This window comes from Oreochromis niloticus, linkage group LG16 (genome assembly GCF_001858045.2).
Source record: "Oreochromis niloticus isolate F11D_XX linkage group LG16, O_niloticus_UMD_NMBU, whole genome shotgun sequence".
Classification (NCBI taxonomy): Eukaryota; Metazoa; Chordata; class Actinopteri; order Cichliformes; family Cichlidae; genus Oreochromis; species Oreochromis niloticus.
The window spans coordinates 23,632,215-23,659,612 of NC_031987.2; the positions used below are offsets into that span (position 1 = coordinate 23,632,215).

General features: G+C 41.8%; 1 long non-coding RNA gene across 2 annotated transcripts in view; it reads left to right on the forward strand.

Annotated features, from left to right (window-relative positions):
- Positions 1-3,428: 3,428 nt before the first annotated feature.
- The window catches only part of LOC112844113 (uncharacterized), a 46,872-nt gene continuing 22,902 nt past the window's right edge, over positions 3,429-27,398 (forward strand). The window contains exons 1-3 of one of the 2 annotated variants that reach the window (XR_003216712.1): positions 3,429-3,719; positions 4,833-5,012; positions 6,033-6,377. This is a non-coding gene — a long non-coding RNA (uncharacterized LOC112844113). Of the gene's footprint in view, positions 3,720-4,832; positions 5,013-6,032; positions 6,378-25,815; positions 26,029-27,398 lie in introns of those variants that run through there. The other variant, XR_003216711.1, reaches the window with a different exon arrangement.

Sequence of the window (27,398 nt, forward strand, 5' to 3'; positions counted from 1 at the left end):
CCATCAAAGCACATGTGTTTCCCATTTGCATTCTCAGAGAAGTAGTGGAATCTTGCGGGTCCGTGCCTCGACTTAGCAAGCCGTTAAACCACTTTTTCTTTCAGTCCAAGGCTTTCTGAAGAACTTCATAAAAAAAGAGAGACTGTGAGCACTTTTTGATAGGCAATAACACACAGAAAGCTCCAAGATGAGTTGGACAGCTCTGTAATCGACTGGGCACCGAATCCCACAGACAGGAATACCAAGCCGCGTGCCCATTAAACACCCCTTCCCCCCCTCACAACAACCCACATTCGTCCCCCTTTTTTACATTTCGATGTTATTATTGTTCTATAATTGCATTTCCTTCCCTGCAGCAGACCAAATTCTTTGAAGTGGAAAAAATGGAACACTTCTTTATTGTAAGCAGGCAGGTATTTTGCAATAAACTGGGCTGTTGTCATTGTACAGCTAACACGCTTAATGGGAAAACGGGCCATAAATCACAGCAGTGATAACTGATTACTCTCAGCTCCTCTTCCTCTCGCTCCTCTCTTATTTTTGTTCTCCACCGCTCAGTTTATCTGACACTCCCCCGTCCCACGCCCAGAATGCTGCGGTAGGGCTAAAATGTGGGAACGTGCGTGGCATGAGACTTCAGTGTTTGGTTTGTAAACAAGCTGTTGCATTGAAATGTTTTTTCGTTTTTTCATTTTTTAAAAGAAAAGTGTTATAAGTTAATATGGGTGGTATTTAAAAATGTTCTCTTTTATTTAAAGTGTCTCTTTTATTAACATGTGCACTTTTTACTTGTCCTGTTTATTTATGAAGTAATAATTAGCCGCCAATATAATTTAGGGAAGTTGTGCTCATTTGGGTTTGTATATTATGATACATTTTTTCCTCTTACTGTTATGTGTTGCTTTATCCTGTTGTTAATATAGTAAATAAGCTGACCATCACTCAGGACAGGATGATATTAATAACAGTGTTTCTTGGATTCATTATGTTGCTGTTGAACTATAATGATGGTGATATTAAATCTCTATTATGACCACTGTGTGCTTTATTTTACTGTTCTGTTGGTGTAAACACTCACTTACACTGTAACTAACTTGCTTAAAATATTCCCCCAAACTACTCTCTGTACCATATATATATGTATATGCACTATATGTATGGACAGCTGCTTCTCATATTGCCGCTTTGTTTGCCTGTGTTTGAGATCTGATCAATAATAAAAGACTGATGTGACTCATGATTCATGACTACAGCCACCCTAATTCCCTTACACACACAAACCTTCATTAATGAGTTGTTATTGGAAGAAAGAGAGCCCTCGGTATCTGTTAAACATACATGGGTCCTCTTAATGAGCCCTCTCTCAACACACACAGTCGTCTCTGTGTCAGCTCTTGGGCATAGTCCTACCTCGAGATTCTAACCCGCACTTCCTAAAACACGATGGAGGAGAGCCATTGTTCCACTGCTTTAGGTGAAAATGTTCTTATAGCTGAAAACATTACCTTAACCGTACCTTTGGTTCAACGGCACCTCTCATGTTCCTTGAAGGAAAATGAAAAGCATCTGCTTCAGCTGCTGGGACATTATTCCTCTCCACTGCTGGGATTGAATAGGTCCTTGAGTCGGTTTGATTTTTGATGGATGGAGATATGTCCAGACTGGCTCTGTGTGCTCTTGCAGGCCCTAATCCAGGCCCCAAGAGGCCCCTAGCCATGTCCTTTATCCAATTCAGCCAACTTCCAACAGGAAATGAGGGCTTCAGGGGGCACTGGTAAGGAGACAGGACACTGAGTCACATGGAGGGCCACAGATACACTGCACACCAAGAGCATATGTGAAACAAAAGAATGCACTGATAATATTCAGTGGATCGCTAATAGAAAACAGGACAGCTGCCAAAGAAATACATTCTTTCTTTCTTTCTTTCTTTTGTTGACATAAATCAGTTTGTCTGAACCAGACATGAAGAGCTCCAAATTTCCATCCAGGAATTACTTTCACTCAGCTCTGCCTAAAAAAAAAACACAGCAAAGAAAAGAAAAGGAAAAGAAAAAAAACCATTTTGAGTTCAAAGAATCCTTAAAAAGTTTGGGGGCTTTTGTCTTGTGAAAAGCAACCCGTCCGTAGCGGAGGCAGCCATTAGATGTTCCGGACATAATTAATCAGGAAGAGCAGCACGACACTGATCTGCATCAAACACTCCCCATTTCCAGATATCTCCTCCAGATTTTCCACTAACACTTTCTAATCATAAATAATCACACACAAAAAAGACTCTCAATTAGATTAGTCTCCAAAGTCCTGGCATTACAGGGGGAAAAAGACATTCCTCTGGTCCTTCGCTAACTTTCAAGCTAAAGCGTAATTGCTCTCTGGTGACTTCATGCCAGTTGCAAGCTCGGGGTTTAACTTGCCTTATTAGGGGTTTGCAGAGCTGCATGGATTGAGTATATTGAGTTTAGACTGTCTACTATGAAAGGGAAGATTGGAATCATCCAGTATATGGAGATTAAATTGGCCCTTGTTTTGATTATTGTGCGACATGTTGTGAAGTTATCGTCTGTAACATAATGATGTCTGGAATTTGTGCCCAGAGTTTTCCATTAGTTAGGCAGTTTTTCAGGGAAAAAACTCCAGTGAGTAACAGACAGTCTTAAGATGCCTACTGAGAGTTTTTTATGATGTTGTAGCGGCATTTGATATGTTTTTCAACTTGCATCTTTAATCAATATGACTGACCAGTACAGTGGTTTGCTTTGGAGAAAAGAAAAAAACTCGCCTCTTGGTGCGTCCGCTATGCTTTCACGTAACATCGCCAAAAAGGAAAGAGAACTGAAAACATCGATCACAAATGACAGTCCTGTTGTTGGAAATTGTACTTTGCTACAATCACAGCAAACCAGTTACGACATTGCATATCACAAGTCAGAAACTGTCCTCAAAAGAGTAATGGCAGCATCAGTCATTTCAGCAAGTGCCATTAAAACAACATATGTTTACATTCAAGCGGCTAAAGCTTTTCAGAAGCTATTATTTTAGAGTCTAATCAGGGCAGACGTCAGCGTGGATGGATGGGTTTTTGTTTGTGCATGTATGAGAATGATGGTTACATAACTTTTTGTTGTTTTTGTTTTTATTTTGTTTGAACCAGTAAGGGGGGAACTTTTTGGCTTACAAAAGACTGTTTTTTAGAAAAATGACCCAAGTTCTTAGTGAATATACTGTATGACTACAGTAAACAGTTTTCTAATAAATGTATTTTCTAAATCATGATTTTAAAGAGTTAGATAATACACCATGAGTTTATTTTAAGACATTTTAGGCAATAAAGCACGATAAAGTGCATGGCTACCGTGTGATTAAAGCTGCTATTCTCAGAAAGAGATATTAGAGCAGTATATTAACTAGAGATGCGCTGATCAATTGGCCTGGAACTGGAATTTCGTGAACGTGCAACATTTATGCAAAGTGGTGCTGACTCATAGCCACATGCTAACATCCCATCAGCGTAGAAGATCTATACTGTGAGTGAAGACAAAAAGTTCACCAGAGAAAACCTCAACTGGACCATCACAAAAATATTCATAACAGCAAACTGAAAAAGACATCTCCCAGCTGACCATGGATATTTTAAAGAAGCTAACAAAGGCAAAGTAGCTAAAGCTAAAGCTAGCAGTTAGCAGCAAAGAATGAAAGCAGTTATGAGGAAAATTACAGTGAGTGAAAAAACAGAAAAGGTTTGTTGACTGTTAAAGTTATAAACATACTAGAAAATGATGTAAGTAACTGATTCTATTTGTTATGTTACATAAATCTACTGAATCTGCATTTGTTTGATATGGTAAAATATAGTAGCTAAAGGTTGGTGCGCAGGAAGTCATTTTGAGTTAATGTTTTCTTCCCAATAAAAAAAGACTTTATTTTTGTTGTTTAAGTGAGAGTTGTTAGAGTTTGGGAGAAATTGTAAAGTCTATGATAATTTGTTTTTCATGACAAAAATATATTTTGCAATGAATAAAAGTAGATTTTTGCTTACATATGCTGTTAGCTACAGTTTTTAGAATTAAAATCAGTATCAGCAGGTCACACTTGGAAAAACATCAGAAATTGGAATCAGAAAAGAATATTGAATAGGATATTTTTAATTCATTATCACTACATATGATTTGAGATACCATTACTAGGAAGCGCGTGAACACGGATGGGACCTACAACATCATGTCCCCAGATCCCATCAGCAATAATAGGAGTGATTGGAGTGTTTGGAAGTGGTGTGGGATACTTACTGCCTGGTAAAGGAATCAAGGAGTCACTGCACTGAAAGGAATTCCTTTCCCCAAACCCCAGATTTTTGTTTCTTCCTATGCCAACTGAGATTACTGCATGAGGGTATTTCTCCCTGCATCAGCCCCCCCAGTGAAAGAAATTGCATTGACCTCTTCTATCTATTGCTTCCATATGCGAGCAGTTATCTCTCTTGCAAATGGAAATGAGACCCAAAATTGCAACAAATGGGGCCATGCCACTGAATGCAGATGTTCTCTGCTCCTCGCCCAGAGTACACATGCCCGATCAAATTAACTTTAACCCCTCTGCCGACAGAACAGACAGCTCTTTTACAAACTCTCCACTCCAGCAATTTGTTTTGAGTCGAAGCCCAGGGAACAACTGTATGTCCGCACGTGGTAAATAAGAAGTGATAGTATCAAACACCTGGATTCAGTGTTACCCCACCGGAGGGGCCCAGGCTTCTAAGTCTTCCCCTTCCTATGCAAGGGCCATGTTGGCCTCCTGGTCACTTTCCTCTCATTGCATTTTTCTCTACGCAGGCTGTGAGGAAAATTTTGACTGAGAACACCTGCTTGTGGGGTGATTCTAGGAGGTCGAGGCTGAGGAGCTACAGCGATGGAGGGATGAAAGAACCGCGAGAGAGGGGTTGAGGAGGAAGACCGCGAGAGGCTAACAGGTGCTTCCTCTATGGGACTCTGGGAAAGAAGACGACTGGTAATGTATGTAAATGAGAGCAGACTTTGCGTGCCCATATCCCTTCATGAAGTCCCTCTGTCTTTCTCTCTCTCTACTCCCCCGCCTTCTGAATAATAAGAAAGTCCTATAAAAGTGGCCTCACAGATAATTTACCAAATTGGTTAAATGTTGCTGAGAGCCTGGAGTGTTAATATGCTTCCATTCAGAGCAGGCAGAGGTCAGAGGAGTCACTGGTTACCAGGAACCAGACAGAAACACAACAGCACTCTGATGATCCCATCCCACACAATGCCCTTTAGGGTTGTTCTGTAATGACCAGCATGTCTGAGCACATTTACCGCAACATACATCTACACCGGGATATGAACTGTGTTTTGTTTACCCACACGCACACACTTTTGGAATGACCTTGGTACTATTGTTGATGGCTGTGTTCTTTATCTTTGGGTCATTTTGTGTGTGTTTTTCTTGCATTCATTCATTCATATACGTATAATTCTATAGAAAACAAATTTTTATTTTCTTTTGTCCCTGCCACCATCTGCTCCCCTTCAGGGACAATGATTATGGCTAATGAGTGTTTCCAAGCCCAGTCCCTCATCTATCTCAACATACCCAAAACACAGAACATGTCCCTGCTACTTCTCCACACATAGCCCCCTTTTGCCTCCACACATCCATCTCTCTTCCTCGCCCTCTCACACACAGCAGCAGCAGCAGCATCACGGCGGCTAAATCCATCCCATCATTTATAAGGCTGTCAGCTTAAAACACACACATATTACATATATGTAGAAGGCATGCCGAACTGGAACATACAGGTGCTAACTTATTTAGCCGGGTCTGTTCCTGGTCCAGGCTAATGAGGAGCAGGTGAGTGGCTGTTGCTTTAATCAAGTGGAGAGTGGGCCGCGCACAGATTTGCAGCTTGTTGAAAGGCCAGTCGTACACATGGGCTTCATTATAGGGTTAGGGGAAAATCAGTCAGGGACAATTGTTTTCCCACTCCTGCTGCTAAAGCGAAATACTTTTCTGTCTTTAAGTCTCATGCACACACACACACGACTATGCACAGAAGATGATAGTTTCCAACTCGCCTGCACTGGAGAAGAAGTAAGTCCAGTGTCTTCTCCAAGGGCCCAACACAGTGACTCATCAGCGAGGATAGAGTATTATCAGCTTTGTTAGATGTTGCTCAAGTCAAGTTAAGCATAATATGCAAATAAAGATGCTTTTTTCAGTTATATGCATAAGTAAAGTCCTGATGTGTGGTCGTCTGAACTCAAAATATAATTCATGAGTAAATGTAGGTAGCATTACAGTAGACTGTAACAGCTCTGCAAAGATGTTAATTTTCTGCAAAATGTTTAGGCTGATTTATGGCACGAGGCGGGGGCTTCAAACAAACCACAAAGAGGACTGTCTAAAAGGAATTAACGCACACATCTGCAAATGCTGCATCTTGTTAGAGTCGGGTGATTAAACAGTCGTTAAAGCTGCTCTGATCGAAGCATTCTCAACAAAAGAATTGCAGTTGTTTCAGCATAACACGAGAGTATCCACCACACGTACAATAAAAGGAAACTAAATGACTGAAAATGTCTGAATTTGGTAACTTCTTCTGAATGCAGTTGCACTAAGAAGCAAAAACAACAGTGATAATAGAGCCGTATATTATACATACACTATAAGGTGTGCATTGTTGAAGCTGGTTTAGCTACCATGTAGGTAACACAATATTTTACTTGTTCCTTCACCTGGAGGAAGGTGCGCAACTTCCTTACTGCTCTCTGACACCAACTGCAAATAAAGCTGAACAAGAACTTTCCTTTTTTTTTCATGATTTCTTTGTGTTTCTGGATAGCACGCTGGACGGATGAGCGTCAGACCTGTCTGTGGGGCTCAGGTCATCACCAAAGTCATCAAAGTGGAATGGTGGTGGCTCTGGCTAAAAGGAAATTTATGTCAAAACATATATCTAAAGTGACTCCGTGACAAATTCTGCAAGTAGATTTGTCACACTATGAATCAAGATTATAGTGTCTAAACAAAAGGGAAAATATATATATGTTGGTGGGCCACAAAGAGCCCTTTGTGATTTATGGATCACTGGGGAGGTATAAAAGCACATTCACACAAATTATTCTTACAATTCAGACAAATGAGCAAATAACTCTATGTTAGTCTTGATGGGAATATACGACTGTTTTAAGGAGCTACAACACGGAGCCCCCACATTTCTAGTTTAAATGGAGTGACTTTCAAGAATTATGATGTTAAAGGGTCTTGCGTGGAACTGAGGAGGCCTGTGTTTAAAAGGTTAACATCTGCATTTGATGAATGAAGGTACGAAACTGTTATAAATATGTCGCGGCTGGAAGTAAACAGTTACATTAGTATTTGACAAATTAAGATTTGATTTGCAAATTTATTTTTAGATTTATTAGATGAGTTTCCTGGTTATATTGCCACAGGAAATACACGTATAAATTGAGAAATTCTGCTTTAATTTGAGGTCTAATTTTTAAAAAGTTGCTGTGTCAAATTGTTTCTGAAGCGCATCTTTTTTTTACTGACTTTAGTTGAATATAAAATATAGTCACTGAGTTTATTTTTTCAGACAAAATACAGAAAACATAAATAAAACCCACAGAGGTAAACTCCAGCCTTCTCATTCTTTTTTTCCTCGTGCCGGTTCCTTAAAGATTTCCCATCATCCCAGCTCCCACATACTTAGCAAGGCCACAGAACTTATACCCAAAGCTTCTTCTCATGCAAACCGCATAATTTTTTTCTGTTTACCTTAACAAACTTAACTTCACATTCAGTGTTTTTACGTCTTTAATATTCACGAGAGGGACGTGTAAGGCAGAGTTGGCTTTCTGAGTCTAAACTTTAATGACTACCTAGTACTTAAAAATCATATGCTTTCTTCTGCACTTGAACTTCCTCGGGTGAATTTAAAGGAAGAGCGTGTGTGTGTGTCTAAAGGTGTGTGTGTGCATGCGCGTTTGGGGCCGCGTTAAGCTCGACGATCTCTGCGTGGCATCGTTGAAAAATTAAACTCGACCCAGCGCCGCATCTGCAAGACTTCTAGTGAACTTCGGAAGGTCATCTCCAAGTAAGCGCAAGGCCTGGCTTTGCATAAAACTCACCGGCTGATCTGTGACAAAGCTGCTTAATGTGTCACTCTGCTGACAGCCTCCCATCAGTCCTCATTAAGTCCAGCCGTGTCAAAAGTGTCAGCTGGAGTCTCTCACCATACACTAACACCCCTGCCATATGAAAGCAGGTGACAGGAGGAGTTACTGTCATTGAGGAGGGGCTGTGAACTCTCATCAACCCCTCTGTCTGCTGTTACCACTGGAAAAGTACTGCGCAAAGACGCGATGACAAGAAGCGTTTTTGGGACAGTCACTGGCGCTGAGCACGGGGCATCTGGGAGCATTTTTGTTTTTTCTTGCAGAGGTCTCTCCTTGGAGACAGGTGGCTGTTACAGCCTGCACCTGCAGGGTTGCTCTGGGCAGGCATGGCGATGTGAAAAGAACTTCTCTTCAACCTTTGACCCCTGATCCTAACCTTGCACGAGAGAGTAAAACGGGGGTGGCAGAAAATGACTTCACATGTGATAAAGAATTTGAAGTGGGAAGCGGGAAAACGAAGGAAAAGTAGCAGTTAAACTGATTCTCGTGAGCTGTGTTGGGGGAAATGTGATATCTCTGTGACGCTTGGGCTTTTCATGTGAAAGGGGTCGTGCTTTGCTACAGGTTTTATTCTTGTTTCATTCCACTCAAGGGAGAATTACTTGCAAAACTAAATGGTATATATTTATGCTTAATTTTTGATACACATTCCATACGTAAACTGTGACACTAACATCCAGCTAAACATCATCATCATCTTAGATTGAGCTGAATGACAAGGAGCTGAGCCGAACTCTGATTGTGCCTCTCGGTTGCCGGTAGGTGCAGCTGTAGTTCAAGACAGCAAAAAAAGAGACGCCAGTCCGGGGGCTGGTGGTGAGGGGGAGGAAGAGGGGATAATGTATGGTCTGACTTAAATTAGAGCTAATTGAGGGATGATATTAACAGACCGTGAAATTTTTTGGAGAGCCGTTTTGGAGCTAAACCCTTTGTACCGTAAAGGAACTGAACCACTTGGCAACAGACATGTTAAGGGGGACACTGGGAAACATTTTCCCTGGTATCCCATCGAAGCTGATCAGCTTTCCAAGTACTGAGAGAGAAAACAGACGCTGTTTGATTAGTCAGAGTAAGCATCCAACAGATGCTCGGTTGCAGAGGAGAGCAAATGAATCTTGACTGGAGGAAACTCCCGCAATTGTTTCTTATCACATTTTGTTCCATCTACTGTTGTATCATAGTGATTGTTTAGCTCCACACTGTGGATAAATAAACATGTTGGAAGGTCTTGGTGCACGTCAGGTGGAGTTCTTTGAGCTCCTTAGAGTAGGAAGTTTCACCAGCGGGGTCTGCTAGTCATATGAGCTGCTCCACTTCCTGTGGCTACAACCATGTTTCCTGTTTGGCTGTTGGCCCTCTTTGCACAGTCCTGCATGATGTATAACTGACCGAGTAGCAGAGTGTCTGTTCATGCTTCTACACTTGTGTGTGTCCGCCTGCCCGGCAGACCATAAAGCTGTCTTAGCTTAAGCAGTGATTAATACGCCCATCACTTTCTAAATGCTGCCTGCCTGTTCTCCGGCCTCGGCCTCCACAGAGTAGACCAATGTTTGCCTTTCCCAAAGCACCCTCCCTTTACGACAGCGCGGGGTCAGAGGGAGAAAAGAAGCATTCTTTAATTTGATAATTAGTCTGTGGACTCTTTGGGGTGAAAGAAAAGGATTGGCCTCATTAGCTGTAATTGTCTAATTGCCTTTCATCTAAATAGTCCCTAATTTTCACTTCATGGATTATACAAATACCATAAATGCACCTCTGTGTTATTTGTGTATCTTGCAAGTCACCTCACTGCAAAAAAAGCAAATTCTGCTGTCAGAGCCTGCTCCAGTGAGAGATGAGTGTGTTTAAATAGTGGGACGGGTGGAATGATTGAGAAAGAGACTGAAGGGGTACAATCAAACAGTTGATCTGCCAGTAGAGTTGCTAAGCAGGAAAAAGCAAAGCACTGGTCCTGTGAGTCTGTTATTTTTCACATTTAGTATTCTTCATTAAGTAATACAGTAAGATTGGACTCAATGAAATAAAATGACAAGTCCATCGCATTTATTTTATCACAACTAGTTTTTATCATTTCAATTTTTTAACTCCATGGAGAGAAATGGGCATAAATGTTGCATCCTGTTTTGTTAGTTTTAGGATAAGATGATGGTTTGGGTGTAAACACACCCTTTTAAATGCATGTAGGAAAACCCCATTTTATAAGTACAGGACTTTGTTCATTCTGAAGGTAACAGCACGTGTGTTACATGCACATACACCTCTATAATAGCCCTGTAAATATTTGATGTATCTTAGGTAAGTGCATGTTAGCAGCTGCGTCGTTAACTTTGATCTGTTTCGATATACCAAGCTTGTTTCTTTCTTTATTGAAGAACTTGTTATGCTGTCCTGTGGACAAATGACAGGATTTTGCTGGAGAAATATTTCTCATGCATTAACGCAGACATAAGCATGTCTACAGTACACTCAAGAGTCCCACCTCCTTGCGTGTTACGCCCACGGGAGGCATCATCACTCTCAGAAGGAAACAGGCCAGTAAGTGAGCAGTCTTTCCTTCATTCACACCCCCGCCTCCTTTCCCCCAAAACAGAAAACACACTTATCTATGCTGGGGCCACCTGCCAGCGCCAGCTTGTCCTTTGTGTAGATATCTGTATAAGCCTGGGATTCTGTTACCCTGCTCCCCAGAGGGTTCAGGCTCTGCTGCAGCCGAGCTCCCCTGTGGCTGGATGCTTGAACAGTAAGACACCCGCGCAGGTCAATCACAGGTGGACGTACACCACTTGTTATCTGTGCATTTAGAGCTTAAATCCCTGAACACGTTCAGGTCAGCTCATCTTGCACTAGCTCATTGCCAAGGTCAACTTCTCAACAAAGACTGGATCAGATGTTGTGCACGGAGTGTGGAAACATGTTTGTGGTTGAAATTGAACTATCATCTCCCACTATCTGTTACATTTAAACATCCTTATATTTTATAGGCATTCAACATCTGGTTTGGGATGTGGGTCAAGGTCATGAAGTGTGCTGCTGCGGTGTGCTAATCAACTCGCTTTAATTATTATTTGAATTAAGGTATCATACAATGTAATTAATCCTCCTAAAAAATGGTAGAACTTGAATCCATTAAATTCTCTTTCCCAAAATGGCTAGTGATCATGCATTAAGGTTATTTAAGCTAAGCTACCAAGGTTAAATGCTTCACTATCAAAACAAATATAAAAATAAAAAACAGCAGCGGTGAGACGGAGTCTGAAGTTTACGCCTGCTCTTTTTGAAACACTGCTGTTTCAGAGGGGCGCTAGCCTGAACTTAGCTCCATCAGTCAACCTGAACTCATTTAACTTTGGTAACTGTTACCTAACGGTATATTTGAGAAGCTGGAGAAGAAATGTTGGCCGAATGGGTAGAGTAGCTTGACAGTAAGCAGAAACATGACATTTCTCTGCCAGTATTCTGTGTATCTGAGTTAAGTTACACACTTGAGGTCTATATGCCTAAAATAATGTGTTTTGGGATCTGAGTCATACAAAAAAAGAAAAAGAAAAAAATGTACCACGCATGCTGGGATCTTGCTAGTGGTTATGTGCTGCTGGGCTATCCTGTGATGTTGCGGTTAATTCTGTTAACGCGGTTGTTCCAGCGACTGTAAACGAACATACTCATACAGTAGTATAGATACACAGATGGAGGCAAACATGATCTTAGGTTTAATCCTCCAGACCAACTGTCAAATGTAATTGTAGGAAAGTATTTGGAGGACGGCTCTTTTTCTTAACATCAGTTGAAATTATATAATCATAGGTCTCCAGCAGGAGTATATACGTAAGAAGTTTAATGACTTTTGCATGTCTGAATTAAGGAGCTCTCAGTCTCAGAGGTCTGAATTGGAATTATAGCCCATCTGCTGAACAAGGCAGCAGGGATAGAGATGATTGCACCCCGGGATCATCCATTAGTGCTGTCATCTGGAAGTCACAGTGGGACCACAGTGCAGTGAACTGCTATGCCTGGACCAGTTCACTTAGCAGCACACAGCGTTTACAGCAGCAGCAGTCTATCAGCAGGTCAGATGTTGCTCTGAGCAGCACAGCCCCAACTTTCCGATGAGGCATCTGTTACTTTTCTGATTGAAGCACTTTACTTCTGCTCCCAGCACTGATGCCACTGCAGCTTTTTCTTGTCCCTTTTGGTTGTTCCCTGTGGTCAACATCGCTTCCATAATCTGAGCACTATTTCTGTAATTTGTTGTAATTATATTAATTATAATAACAGTGGCTCAGGAGGTCTTCCGCTAATTGGAGGGTCAGTGATTCAGTCCTCTGCTGTAATGCACTTTAAGTGGTCAATAAGACTTGAAAAAAAGTCCATTTACCAGGAGATCATATCTGTTTCATTTAAAATGAGTCAGTTGTAATGACGAACCACTGAGACTGACACCTGAAGGCAGGAGAGAACACAGTGGAGATTTTATATTTAGCAAATATAATTCAACTCCAAATTAATCCTTAAAAACAAGTGTTTGCTCGCTTGCTCTCAATAGCAGTTTAAGATGGCATGGCGCAGTCTGTAAATGTTTTGCTCATGTCATTTTTATCCCTGTTTCAAATTTTAATACCTTCCTATAAACGCAGTGAGAGCTAAAGTAAAGTTAATTACAAGAACAGTTTTATGTCAGTATATCATACGTGGCATATCCCTCAATAGATTTAAATCTTATATATTTGATCATAAAATTGAAATGAGAGCGCCACAGCTAAGGGATTGGACACCATGGCGTCTGCCTTTGACTGCCACCCAGTCCACAAAGCATCAGAACTCCAAGCATCCTCCTCCTGATGGCCCCACAGGAACAAATCAAGCCTGTGGTACATGATAGCAGATTGGTTATTCAGGATTGGCTTATTGTAGAGTTACTGCTCTCCCACATCAGAGCCAGTTAACATGGTTCAGGGATCTAACTACAGTGCCCACTGGAAGCCTCCTAAGCAAAGGTGCTTAACATACTCATATCTTATCTTGGACACTATGGAGACAGCGATAGATGGATGTTAGTGGTGGGAATATCCGGACACAGCATGATAGAATATTATCACAATACTTCATGCATGATACAATGTTAGTGCAATTTGTAATTTTGTAATATGCTGATTATCATAATAACAAGTATTGTGATTTCTAACATTTTTTCAACTGCAAAGTACGTCCTCAAAAAGAAACTTTGTGAATATCTGTTTTACATCTGTAATATCTGTAAGACAAATTCATCTCGCAAATGAGATCGTCTGAGTCTGCCGGCTAACAGCCTACAATTAAATGGGGTCAGTTAACTATGATAAACTGTCGAAAATCACATCATATCTGTTGCTGTCTACACGGACAGAAATGTGTATTTAACTATTACATTTACTGTTCTGTAGAAATGTAACCAGAATACATCCGGTTGAGTCGAGTCTCATTCAGACTTTATGCAACATGTAATCTGTCTGCATTTATAGATTACCAAGCAATTACTTGCAAACCTTCAACAATGTTCAATTTAAGAAAAAATATTAACATAACAATAAATTTAATATACAACACAAGCTCTATGTGTGTGTAATTTTGCCTTTGTTTTAATGAAATGCTCATTAGAATTATTGGTATATCTCCAATTATTCACTGATAGAGGACAAATGCAGTATTTTACTGCATGTCCTATATATAAAAGAATCCTCATAGTTTGAGTCCAGGCTCTATGTTCTGTGTCACTTTGCATGTGCCATTTTCTTGTACTCTACAATTGCCAAAAAGCTCCACAAGCTGCATTTCTTGTCAATGAATATCATTCCTTTGTCGGCTAATGAGCAGTAAGCTGCTTGGCCTACTAACGAGGTTCTAGTGGCTGTTGACTTGAATAACAACATGTTAGTTACTGAGTGGAGAGAAGAACAAAGAATTTCTCCTCGTTACTGCTGGCGCCTGATTGTTCTCAGGCTTTCTCTGAAGACAGCTCCTAATATCATCTCATAATCTGCCATCTTCTCCTCCAGATGCCCCCGCCGCCACTCGCTTTCATGTCCGACTGTCGTTCAAAGCCTAATCATTAATGTGATTTATTTCTCCCTGTGTATTATTTTGTTCCTCTAATTTGTTTGGGTTTTTCAGCAGTGGTGTAAATCAGAATCAAAGCGATTGCCACTGTTTTTCTCTGTCACCTCTGTTAATGGCCTGTCTGCTGGAGGTTTGCTCTGAAAAGAAGCAGACCTGCTGTCTGCCTAAATCACCTTTCCATCCTCTCCCCTCATCATAAACACAAAGAGCCCATTGGCTACTGGTGCGAGCACCTTCCCGGTCCGACCTCTGGCTATAAATCAACAGCTCTGTGCAAATTCAGAGCCAAAAAGTGAACAAAATACAGCTATTAATCTTCATTAAGTTGGTGAAAGTTTTGATACCAAAGATATTACAGCTCGACACTTTTACCATGAATACAGTTTGACACTTTTTTAAAGATATAAATGGGAACAAAATCTCAGACACACGTATCCCAGAGATGAGGCGACTGGAAGAAACAATAGAGGGAGGGATGATTGTCATCTGTCCATCATGCGTGGAAGGCACGCAGATTCTCAGACGTTATGATGTGTAATGTGATTGGACAGTGCTGTGACAGCGAGCTGTAACCTTCAGCTGCCTGCCTACTCCAAACCCACCTTGCAGGGTTCTAGAAGGGATGTCAATGGTACTGATCAATGGGGGCATTGGCACTCATCATGTCAAATCCACTCTATGTCCGTTTCCCGTCTCTTTTGTCATCGGGCACGTGCTTTCCTTCCGCTAGTCAATCACTCTGAAATATGAACCGAGCCGCTCGGATGTCAGAGAACCAAGTGGTGATACTGCATAAATTCACCTTCATTTTTCAGCTTACATGTAGTTTTAAAGCTACTGTTGTAAAGCTGCTGTTTTCTTGTCGTCTCAAAGCGCTCCACAGACTTATACGCGCCACCATAAGGCTAGTAAACACACACAAATACAGCCGGGAGAGAATTATTGGTGGAGGCACAGAGCCACAGCAGCCCTAAATGAGAATTTCACCAAACAAACACAATCAGGACCCTATTGCATTTCTCTTTCATGATGCTGAAAGGAAATGCAAACGAGATTAGATAACACAAAGGCCACAAGGCTCATTTCTCTCCTGTGTCTGGAGATGGCTAAATGCTCTAATAACCCTCTCCGCTCAGCTCCTCAGGCCAAGTCCCCCTTTTGTTGAACCCAAACCAACTACATTAATGTAATGTAAGTTTTTTTTTCTCTCCTTTTTTAGCACTCCTTTCCTCCATATCCAGCCCTGTTTCCCTTGGACTTTAAATTAACTGAGCGCAAACCACTCTAGCTTTAAGTGGGCATGGCATTATTTTGAACTGTGCGATCAGAGAGAGATCTGTATGTCTGCCAGGGGTTTTGATTCATGGTACAGTCTTGGCAGTTAGAACAATTGGAGGAGTCTGAACAGGATCTAATGGATAAGTCTGGACTGAGAACGGCCAGCTCAAGCGAGGACCTTAACGTCAGAGCTGCTTGCTGGTTCGCAGCAGCAGCGGCGATAAATGGCAGCTATACAGCTTGCCTTAATCAGATTGGAGCAATCACCCTGGAAAAGTTTCCCATATGTTGTCGGAGCTGAGGAAAGTCGGCGGGAGTGGGATGAAGCAAAAACGAGAGGGAGAGAAGGAGTGAAAGCAGGAGTGGGTCAACTTAGCAAAGGCTGATAAAACAGAACGAGAAAAGAAAAGCAAGAGGCCGAAATGGAGAAAAAGAAGTGCCAGGGTTAGAGCCAGGACACAGGCCACAGGGAGGTTAGTGTGTCTGGCTACAATTAGCCAGTCACAAGAGAGATTAAGATGATGCTTCGGGGAGCTATTGGTCCTCAGTCATTAGTGATTATTCAGTCAGAAATTACTGACTCTGAAAGTAACGTGTGGCTGCATCTGGTAGTTTACTAACACATGTTTCCTTCCTGCAGCAGCGGCCTTTCAGCGAGATCCAAATCTGAAAATACTTCTTGCAGGAAGTGCTTTGGAAGACATGCTAATTGTGGTTTTGATTTGGTCCCTTTTCAGATGGCAATATTGATATCTTAAAATGAAGTGTGACATCAGTGACACTTTTGAAAATTACCACAAGCGCACACATAAAGCTCTTGCTTTGTGGCACCGACTGCCCCCCCTCCAACTTTGCCAAACGCCACATCGAGAACGCCGATTATCAAAAGCGTAGCAGCAGCCTGTGTTAATGTGGGTGTCCTTAGGAAATCTTATTAACTCTGAGGTCTTTATGAGCTGTGGGTGCTATCGTTTAATTAAATAAGCAGCGTGTTTTTAAACTCACAAAGAAGAGTTTTTGTTTTCTATTTCCTTTGCTTTCAACAATCCCCGATAATTAAAACCCCGTAAGTGTTTCATAACTGAGAGCTCATTTAATGCCCAACACTTGCTCTCTCTCTCTGCTTAAGTGCCTATGGAGAGGGAAATCTAGCCAAAATGAGATTGCTGCATACCTAGGCTTGTGCTGTCCTCAGATGTGTCCTGATGTTAGTGACATAACCAAAGTTAACTTTAAGCCAAGCATAACAACTCCCAGATTTTATTAATATCCATGTGCGTTATGACGAACTCACACACAGAGTAAAGAAAACACTTTTATACACATCCATATCTCTTCTGCGCTAACTTTTGTCATCTCCTCTGTGAGCCACTGTGTATTTATTTATTATTGCAGCTGATGCGTAATGTGGTGAATAAACACAGCATCTGCATCTTGGCACAGTATGCAAGGTACCTTCAAAGTCTCAAACATGCTGTATCCAGGGACTGTACTCACACATGCGTGCACACAAATGGGTCCAAAAGGCACACATTTTGTAAGTTGCTGCAGAGTTGAATGGAAGTGCTAGTTCTGATGATTTTACTATAAACATAACTGTAAGAAATGGCGATGATCATGCGGTTTGCGAGACGCGTGCGTGTGCCCACAGCTCGCCGGAGCTCCGCTCAACATCTAAAGGACTCAGCCGGCTCTAACTTGCAGCTCCAGATGTGGCTTCGGCTCTCAACCCCTGGATCGTCTCCCACACCTGATTTATATCCCACTCTTAGAGACAAGCACATGTGAGCACACCCACACGCAGTGCATGCACAACCAATTATACACACATGTAAGCGTATGTGCACACACGCACGCATGCACGAGCTCACCCACTCACAAGCATTCGCAAATAAAATCAAGAAATCAATGTAACCTGTAATTTTTACAGGCTTGATTTGAGTGTGTGTGACAGGCCAAATCCAATAGCTGCAGCGGGGCTGACAGGCCTGACATGAGTCTTGCCTTGCCGGCCCCTCAATTATGCATGGCCCAATGTTTCCCCGGATCTTAATTGAATCACAGTGTCTCAAACTTGTTATTTCTAATTTGTTGCATTTGATTTCTGACATCAGCGCTGCCGTGTCATGAATTATGCAAACCGGAGGACCTTTAATTGTGAGTGTTATTAAAACAAAACTAATTGCAGATGATTCAAATGTGACTGGGAAGCGAGATGTTGGGGGCTTACTCTGACATGGTTTCGCTACTTCTGCCAAATAATGATTAGGTCTCACAGCTGTCTGAGCTGTTGTTGTTTTGTGGTTGTGACTGCAACCTTTGGGTGTCGGATGGTTTAATAGAGGGGTATGATGCGGCCTGTTGGTGGGCTGCGCGCTACATAGGGGCTCTTTGGTGATATGATGCACGGCGATGACACGCGCTCATCTGACAGCACGCGTGCGGATTCTCACACGCACAACTCCCACAGTATTGGAGAAAGCAAAATGGGTATAATTCATCATCATAGTCTTATCATCCAACTTATCTCACTTTTATTGATTATGGTTGATGCATTTTGATTAGTTCTCGTTCCAGAAATTGTTTGACTCGCCCCTAAATACACAGAAAATTGCTTTCAATATTGCCATCTTTGAGGCTGACGATATACAGGCACTGACATAAAATGAGAACTCCTTGGAATTCATTCGGTTTAAGTGTATTGTCGGGCAAAAGCAATAAGGCATTTTGATTAAATAATGAAAGTGCAATGGAGAGAGCCCCATAAAAGTGGAATCAGTCAATATAATGTATGCCTGTAACATTTCAAAGTGATTACCAAACATTGAGGACACTGAGTTTTTAAACTGAGGAACTGAAAACTTAAAATGTTATAAGCTCTTTTTTCTTTAGACTTTTTTTTCTTCTTTATGTAACTAAAAGCAGCGAGGCAGAACATGATTAAAAAATAAGATAGTGTGTAAAATAATTGTGCAATTAAACCAACAAAGTCAAAACATGGACGTGGAAGGTTGTAAGCGGTAAAATGAACCCTCCTGTTCTATTCATAAGAGATTTAACAATTGAATCGTGCCTTCAGGGCAACAGCTCAGCACCTGACTGTAAGGTAGGGATCCTCACGGCTGTGTTCCATACGGGACGTTGGAGATGTCTGGAAGTCATTTCCACATGTGAGAAGGGGGTGGGGGTGTGAGGGAGGGCGCACTTTAGTTTCATGAATGTTCAATCAATTCAATAGGACAGCTTAACTTTCTCTTTCCCTCGCATAGCACATTTATAGGCCCACAGGCATTCACAGGCAACATTCAAAGGCTGACTGTGCCTCATACAAAAGCTGGGTAATTTCACCTTTTGGGGTGGGGGGCAACAGCTGAAGCCTGTAGGAAAGGGAGGAAAATAAAGGAAACAAAGCTAGTAAAAAAAAGGGAACTGAAACAAGGGTAATCTGTAACATTTTGTCGGTTTGATATATGACATAAGGAGTCCAAGGCATGTTAGCAGCAATTGTCGACGACAGTTGTGTACATAAATTCGTGGTTCGCATAGGATGGCTATGGTGGCTGTCTGTGTTTTTTCCTGTAGTGCCAAAGGAAGGTTATGTGTATTGGTTCTTCAGTAAAATATTTGAAATGCTAGATTATGAACATTCAAGGTGTCCATGAGATGTTGCTTTTAAGTGCTAGTGGCATGCTAATATGTTAAGCCAAGATAATGACCATAGCTAATGATGTTCCTTTTGACTGTTAATGGTATGCTAACATGCTAAGTCAAGATGCTGACCATAGCTAATAACGTTGCTTTTGAATGCCAGTGGCATGCTAACCTGCTAAGCCAACACACTAGCCATTGCCAATGATGTTCTTTTTGATTGCTAATGGCATGCTAACATGCTAAGCCAAGATGCTGGCCATAGCTAATAATGTTGCTTTTGAATGCCAGTGGCATGCTAACATGCTAAGCCAAGACACTGGCCATAGCTAACACTAATAGCTTCATCTTTGGATATCATTATTAATTTATATGTTTTAATTTTATTTTATTTTATTTTGCTCAAAATGTTTCCTATAGTTGCATATACATTCCAGCCTGATAGCTTCCATTGGGAAAGGACTGTTGAGACGACACAACGTCAGGCTCAGACTAATGCTATTGAGCACTGAACATTTGGTAAAATTCTCTACTCTGAGCTAACACAATCTTCTATAACCAGCCCAGGTCCACGAGATGAGGCAGGGAATATATACATTGCCTTGAACTTCCAAACCCTACCTGTCAGATGCTTGTGTCTCAGCCAGGACGTAAAAAGGTTTTATTCTCATTATGTATGCATGCTAAGGAGCGGGTGACGTGACCTGCCAATTCAAAAAGTCTATCTTTGCATAAAAGTCTATGTCAATAGGGTGCCTCGATGGTTGGGTTCTGTCTAAATGATAAAGTAGCTAAGTATATTTTGCCCATGCCTCCAGGATGGCTGCAGAATCTTGTCTGTTGAGATGACAATTAGAGTCACTTTCCACCCGGGTTAGACCAGACAGGCCCTGTCAACCACCGGCAGAAAAGAATGGAACGAGACAGAGAGTAATATGTGTACCACTCTGATTCTTCTTCACCTCGTGATCCTTGCACTGACCACCAAAAGAAGGGGAGGAGGCTGAGACAGGGACGAAGGAGGCAAGTGGAGAAAAATAGAGGCAAATACATCTCAGCAGTTACTGTGGATCTATTTCTAGTTTTAAAATGGTTGTGAGCTGTCAGTGAGTCATTCTTATACTGTTCCGTTACCTTGTTTCTCATATCATCTTTCATGGACTCTCAATGTTCTCTGACCAATAAAAGTGTCAAAGTAACCATCTCTGAGATTGTAAAGAGACATGATATATGATACACTGGGAGATTATTTGTTGGAGTTTGTACGAGGCTCACGGTGATGCACACTGTGTAAATGAAACATTCATTGTACAAAGAAAAAAACCCAAAATACTTTCCCGTGTTTTAATGCCATGCAGTCCAGCCAACAATAGTGCACACGGCACGCAGCAAGGATCTCAGATCAGCTTTTGAATCGGGCTCACACTCAGCCCCACTGTCTTCTTAACAAATCTAAAGTAGTGCAGGCTGTCAAACGTTTTGGCACAGCAGTGCAACTGTCAGGGTGGAGTGTGTACGAGATGTGCTGTATGCCTCTGTGTTGCAACTTTCCCCCTGAAAGGATTAATAATTTACATGGGATTACTCTAAAATTCCACTATTTGCCACAAAACTATGTAACAGTGATTTGTTGAACTGTCATAATAGCACATCACTCAAAGTAAACAATCATCACCTCACCGAGAGGTGGAGGTAAATGTCTCTTTCTGAGAAAGTAAGACAGCGGAGGAGGGGAGGTTTTCCTTTCTCGTGGTTTCCCATCATGTGGCTCTCTCCTAGCTAGAGAAGGTTGGGGTGGGGTGGAGGGTGGGGGGAAGAGAAAGCTGTAATTGCTGTCAGTCTCTCCTGAGCACAACCTTAAAGGAAGCTGCTTTTTCACAGTGAAAGGAGTTTGGGGTGTGTGGCTTCCCCTCCAGGCCTCTGGAGGATTTGGTGAGTCGCCCCCCCCTTCTTGTTTACCTCTCATTGTCAACAGCGGCGCATAGCTTTTGGATGCAGAGGAATCACAAGGCTAAGAGCCTAAGACACTCAGAAACAGAGACGTGGGTAATTGGAAAGATTATCCTCAACGTGCCAGCTATGATTTGGAGGGTTTTCAAGTGGTGAAAGTTTACCCTCTCTAAAATGTTGCACACAAATATCAAAACACAAAAGGCTTTTCCCCAAAATTTCAATGCACGGCTTTTGACACGTCTGCGTTTACTCCAGATGACTTGTCAACCACTTTGGCAGATGTATATTCATCCAAGCTCCCCCACTTTTCCACAAAGCAACTAACCTGACAGACTATATCATCCGTTTATGTGCATTCAAAACATGCCCTGCAACCTCTTAGCTGCCCCGATCCCTTGATTCCAAGAGCAGTCGTGTTGACACTGGAGACTTATGGTAAATGCATCTTTTTTACATGCATGTATGGTATTTGACTGAAAATATATTTTTAGATAGATGCGCTTCTGTCTAACACACATGCATAAATGCATGTTTGTTAATGGCAAAGAGGACATTCCCATTCTCTCCCACCTTTTCTGGCAGACTTAATCCCTCCTTATTGGCAAACATTCGAATTTGTTTTAAGCGTTAGCCACAGAGGTCAAATCCCCCTCTTAGGGTGAAAAGCTGCAGGAAATTGCCTGCATTAGAGAGATGTATTGGTGTGAAAAGATCCCATGACATGCTGCTGAACAGGTCAGCTCAGTGAAATTTGTTCTCCCCCCTACATTCCTTTTCTCTTGCTTTCTGTCTGCTCGAGAAAGGGAAGCAACAAGAAGTCAAATCCCTCTATTTATATGCCTTTATTCTTAAGGACATTTGGAGAATTCCTTAACTCTGCCTCATATCTGTAATTGTCTTTGTACTGGTCAGATCACTTGGGGCGCTCTCCAAAAGACATGGTTCATGCTACCCATTTCCTGCAGACTTCACAGCATGCTCGTGCCAAAGTCCCTGCACAGCACCTCATACCAAATGTGCAGCGCTGGTTACCTCTGTCATGTTTCTTGAGCTGCCTAAAAAATAATAATACAACAGTTTCTATGCATTTGAATACTTAACCAGAATCAGCTGTTTGATTTTGTGACACAGTAGTTTGGGAAGGTTAAGATATTTTGGAACAGAAAAATCCCACTTATGTGAAATTTGAAACAGCATATAGTTTCAAAGTGCTGTCAAAATAAGCCTAGCTGAGACTGTGATATGATTAGCAAAAGTTCTATTTGAATCAACTTTTTCTAAGCGGGTCAAGATGAGGACTTTTACTACAGCATGTCAGCAAAAACACTGGCCCTAGAAAAAAAATCCTCCATCTTTTGCAAGGAATATAAATAAATAAATAAATAAATCAAACCCTTAGATGTTAATCAACACGTCTGAATTAGTTTTGAAAGTTAATGAGTTTTTAAGCAGCCTTTGGGACTTCCCGTCAATAAACTACAAACTCATTTTATTTTCTCTTTTAAATCCCCATAAAGAGAACTTCCCCTCCAATGCTGCGAAGCTTTACTTTGAAATGCCTTTACTTTGATAAGAAATAAATTAACACTTTGGAGAAAGGCAACAGCGGTAGGAGGATGCGATGGGCTCCTCTGCTTCTATTTGATACATATTCTAATTGCTGAAGTGCTGACCCCTACTAACCACCCCCCACCCCACCCCTTCCCCGATGAGCAGCCAGAGAGATTTTGACCTTGTGGTGTGTGTGAATCGATGGGAAGTTGATAAAGCCAAGTTCATTGCTGCCTAACATAAAACAAAGCTGATTTGTTTACCTAGCTAAGCCCGCGCATGTCAATCCCATTACGGAATGATTTATAGACCAGCACCCAATGAAATTGTTTAAAGCAGATTAGGTAGAGCCAACGATCACCACTAATATGACAAGCTGATACGCTGTGACAGGTAACCAAGCAAACAAGTTCCTGAAATTCAGATTGAATTAGAATCCTAATAATCCTACAGGGAGCAGCAGATTTAATCAGGAGAGGAGAGGAGGAAGGGAGGAAAGAGAAGGAGGCTGAAGGAAGGATGCTGGCTCTTCAGCGGCGTGGGGAAATGCCACCTCTTTTGTGATTTACTTGTCAGGAAGCATCACTCAGCGTGAGCGAGAGGAAGAGAGTGAGAAGAAAGCACTAGAGATTAAGAGCGGGAAAGCGGTCGCCATGCTAATATAAGGCCAATAATTTCAAAGTTGCTTTGATAAAGGAAATCATTTCCCTATAAACACCAACATTTCTTTTCTCTCTGTCTCTCTGACTTGCTGTGTATACGTCCATATATCTATACGCACGTCTGAGCCCGTGTTTCAGAAATTAATTCAGTTAAAAAAAAATGTATTATAGTATCAACTCTCCCAAGAGAAAATATTTGTGTTTAGTGTTATACAATATGCATGTGGTGTATTGCGTTACATGTGAATATGGCGCCACAAATAGAAATATTAATGTAATTTAATGTGCAAAGACTCCACTAAAGGATACAAGGAGGCGGTGTCCCTCTCAGCATGATAAAAGACTCCCCTAATGTTATGGATATTGTGTTCCAATAAAATCTTGTTTAAGGTCATAGTACAACTGGAACATCAAGTATTTAAAAGCAGAAAAGTAATCAGAGGATGTAGTTTAAAGCCCGCTAATATCTCCAAGAGTTTCTACATATTCATCATTTGTCTGTTCGCTCCCTGTTTTCCGCACATAGTGTCCTGTTTATTTGAAAATAATGAGAACAAAATGAGGAATAATACTTCTTTTCCTGGACACATTAAACGGATTGTATCTAAATTATGATATTAATGTTTAACTAAGGTGTATTGTTTGGACATTTGAATATGCATGATAATCATTACATTTTTGGGGACAGAAATTCTCCCCATCTTGCTGCACACACACATATCTATGTATATATTATGCATGTTTAATATATTTGGTTCTCACCGAACACAATTAAAAACTTTTGATAGATATTATCCTCAGAGTTGAATATTGGTCTCTGCAATGTAACCAAATTAATCGGCCGCATTTGTGCATCTCGTGGATGAATTTGTGTATTTTAATGCATGAACTACAAACTAAGACGATGAAAAATGGGTGAGGGGGGGGAGTTCTGGATAAAACTAAAGACTTTTCATAGGTCGCAACATTTTTTGACAGTTGCCAGAGCTTAACCTCTTTAGAGTGCTAAAGAAATACATTTCCTTTGTATGCACATATCACAGGCCTAAACTTTCCCTTATAACCCCTGCATATACAGCTGATTAAACAGCCTTCCATAAATGTCAGCAGTCTTTTTCCCTGTGATGCAGGGACATGGAGGGAGGGAGGATGAGGGATGAAGGGAAGACTGAAAGTTTTAGATGGGGGACCTAATTAGGGAGCACGCGGCCCAGTTCTCTCCCCACTCCTAATGAGGAGTTTGTTATGGCACGGGTGAGCGGCGTGTGTCACAGCGAGGCCGAAGTGGAAGACTATGGAGCGCGGCGCGACCGACGAGCGGATCCCCTGCGCAGTGTGTGTGCGATTCTACACCTGCAAATCCCCAACACATTGAAACCAGGCCTCGTTTGATGTGCTATTCTTTTCATGTTGAGAAACGGGAGGGACCGCGGAGCAGGGACCTAGTTGAAAAGAGGCAGGGGGGCTTGGGAGGAGTGCCGCGGTCTATTAGACGTTTTAATAATGTTAATTAATGAATAATAGGGTTTGTAATGAGCTACCGGCTGCATTTTATTCATCTGATTATCTCACCAGCTCTCTAATTCTCTCTATGAGCACTGTCAAGGGAAAGCGGTGATCAAGTCGAACACAAACAGACACACGTACTTAATTTCGCACATGAACACAGACAAAGTTGCACATGAACTGCAGGGTACACCGAGGTACAAAGATCCAAGTATTGATAGTATAAACATTGGTTCTGGTATCAGATTGATATTAGCCCAACAGATAATCGATACTTTGTTTCTACATCTACTTTATTTAAAGCACATTTAACAAAGTTGACCCAAAGTGCTTGAGAGACGCAAGAGGCGCATTTACACTCCAACTTTCCTCCCAAAAAATCCAGATTCAAAAGACATGAAAAGCTGAAAGGTGTTTTATGGTATAGTTGGTAGTATTAATTGTGGAAAGTAAAAATCACAGTGAATCACGGTGGTCATTAAAATGTGTTCAGACACACTGCTCTCCCCTACATAAGCTGCTTTATTGGTATCGGCAACACCGGCCCTGTCCTTGCTCGGTATCTGAGCCATACCAAAACTTCCAGTCTTGCACGCCACTGGTGTGTGAAGCTCCAGACGGACCCCATATGCCCCCCAATACATTGTTCTTCATCTACACAGGAAATGAGAGTATTATTAGGCACCAATTAGACCAAGGGGTGATTTACACACTGAGCAGTACAGACATGCATTCACTCACACACAGACACACACATGATTTACAGGGCTTAAACAGGTGGGTCTGTCTTTTTCGTTATTATCTCTCCTCCCTGTGGTGTGAGCATCGACCAAGTCCAGAGAGAAAAGACTGAGGTTATCTCTCTCTCTCTCTATCCCTGAATCTTTAATCTTTCTCCTCTCCTCATGGTTGTCATCTGCTCTGCCCCTCAGATGAAGCAGCAGAGGCAAGGAGCAACCACTAGTGGGCCCCAGGAAGACGTCCTCACTCCTCTCGCTGTCTCACCACTGCATCAACCGAGTCGGACCCCCTCCTCCCCGTCCTTTGTCTCTCTCCTGCTGTCTCAACAGCACTCGCTGCGTGTTGGAAGGTGCAGAAGGGCCTGTTGCCAGAGAGACAATTCAATAAGAACACAATAGGCAGTGGTGAGTAATTAGAAAGAGTTTGAAAACACAGTCAGTATTTATTGATCCGCCTCTTCGTTTATTAGTTTAATGGTGAACGGCAGCTTCGCCACTTTACTTTTTTTCTGTCTTAATGAATGGCTGAGAAAACAAAAGATAAGTTGAGTTTTCAAAAATTCTGTGAAGAATTGAATTCATGAAAAAAGGCTTATGATAATAAAAGTTAAACACTGACATGCTTCAAAAAAAGAAAGAAAAAAACGTATGCTATACCCACACCTGGAGCTCCTGACATTTTCCCTGCTAGCCCAATTCCAAGCCATTTCCACCCCATCTCCCTTCACTTTCTATTGATTTGAAAATCAATAGTGGCTCCAGCAGAGCTGTCTGTGTGAAATAGTGTTACACCGAACCTGCTTCTTTCTTTCTTTTTTTTTGGAGAAAGAATTTCAAACTTCAACCAGGGGCCAAATCTCCACACTTCAAGCTACATAATAACGGGAATAAATTAATGAGGTCAGTCTGGCGACGTTATGTAGCGGTGACTAAGAAAAGAAATCAAGTGCAGACTGAAAGCAATCACGGAGCTCTTCCTTCAGAGCGAAACCTGAAAGATTCCCAAAGCTGGCTCCATCTGTTTGCTCGGTAGTTGTAATGAAGTTATCAGTGGGCGTTGGACTTCTATAAACCTTCATCCAGGACTGTAAAGATTCTCATTACGCCCGTCCTCATTGTCAGGAGGAACACAAAGTCAGCCAACATTGTTCCTGTCCTTTCTTCCTCTGCAACCCTTTCCCTCTCTCCTCTTTCTGGGAGCAGGAGAACAAAAGACAGCCTGGCTCCCAATCAGTGCCTCGTGAAGGGGGGGATCCCACTCAGGTCTTAATCAGTGCTCTGCTTAATAGAGCAACACTTCCCAAATATTATTAACCTCATCTGTCTGTATTAGGCCCTAATGGCCTCCCTCTCTGTATTGTCTTTGCAGCAGCTGGTAATGTACATATATATTAATCCACTCTCTCTTCTCCTTTGCTGAGAGATTGCGCAGCGCTCTCAGAACAAACGGTGCCCTTCAGAGAGCGAGGCAGACACAGGTTAGGAAGCCACTAATTAAATGTCAGACTTGACAGATTAAAATTATGAAATTTAAAATCTGCAAGTGGCTCTTTGTCATTGTCAAATTAAGGGCTGCACTGTGTGATGAAGGGGAAGGGGACGGTGCGCTCTAATGGATTGAAAGGGAATGTGCTTTAGCAGCAAGCAGCTCTCAGTGAATAAAGATTTGCCGCTCCTGCCTTAGGTAGAACGCCCGCGCGTTCAATTCCTCCCATATTCTCCCAAGTCTGGAGGTTGAGAGGTCACTCCAGCACTGCCAAGCCCATCCTGACCAC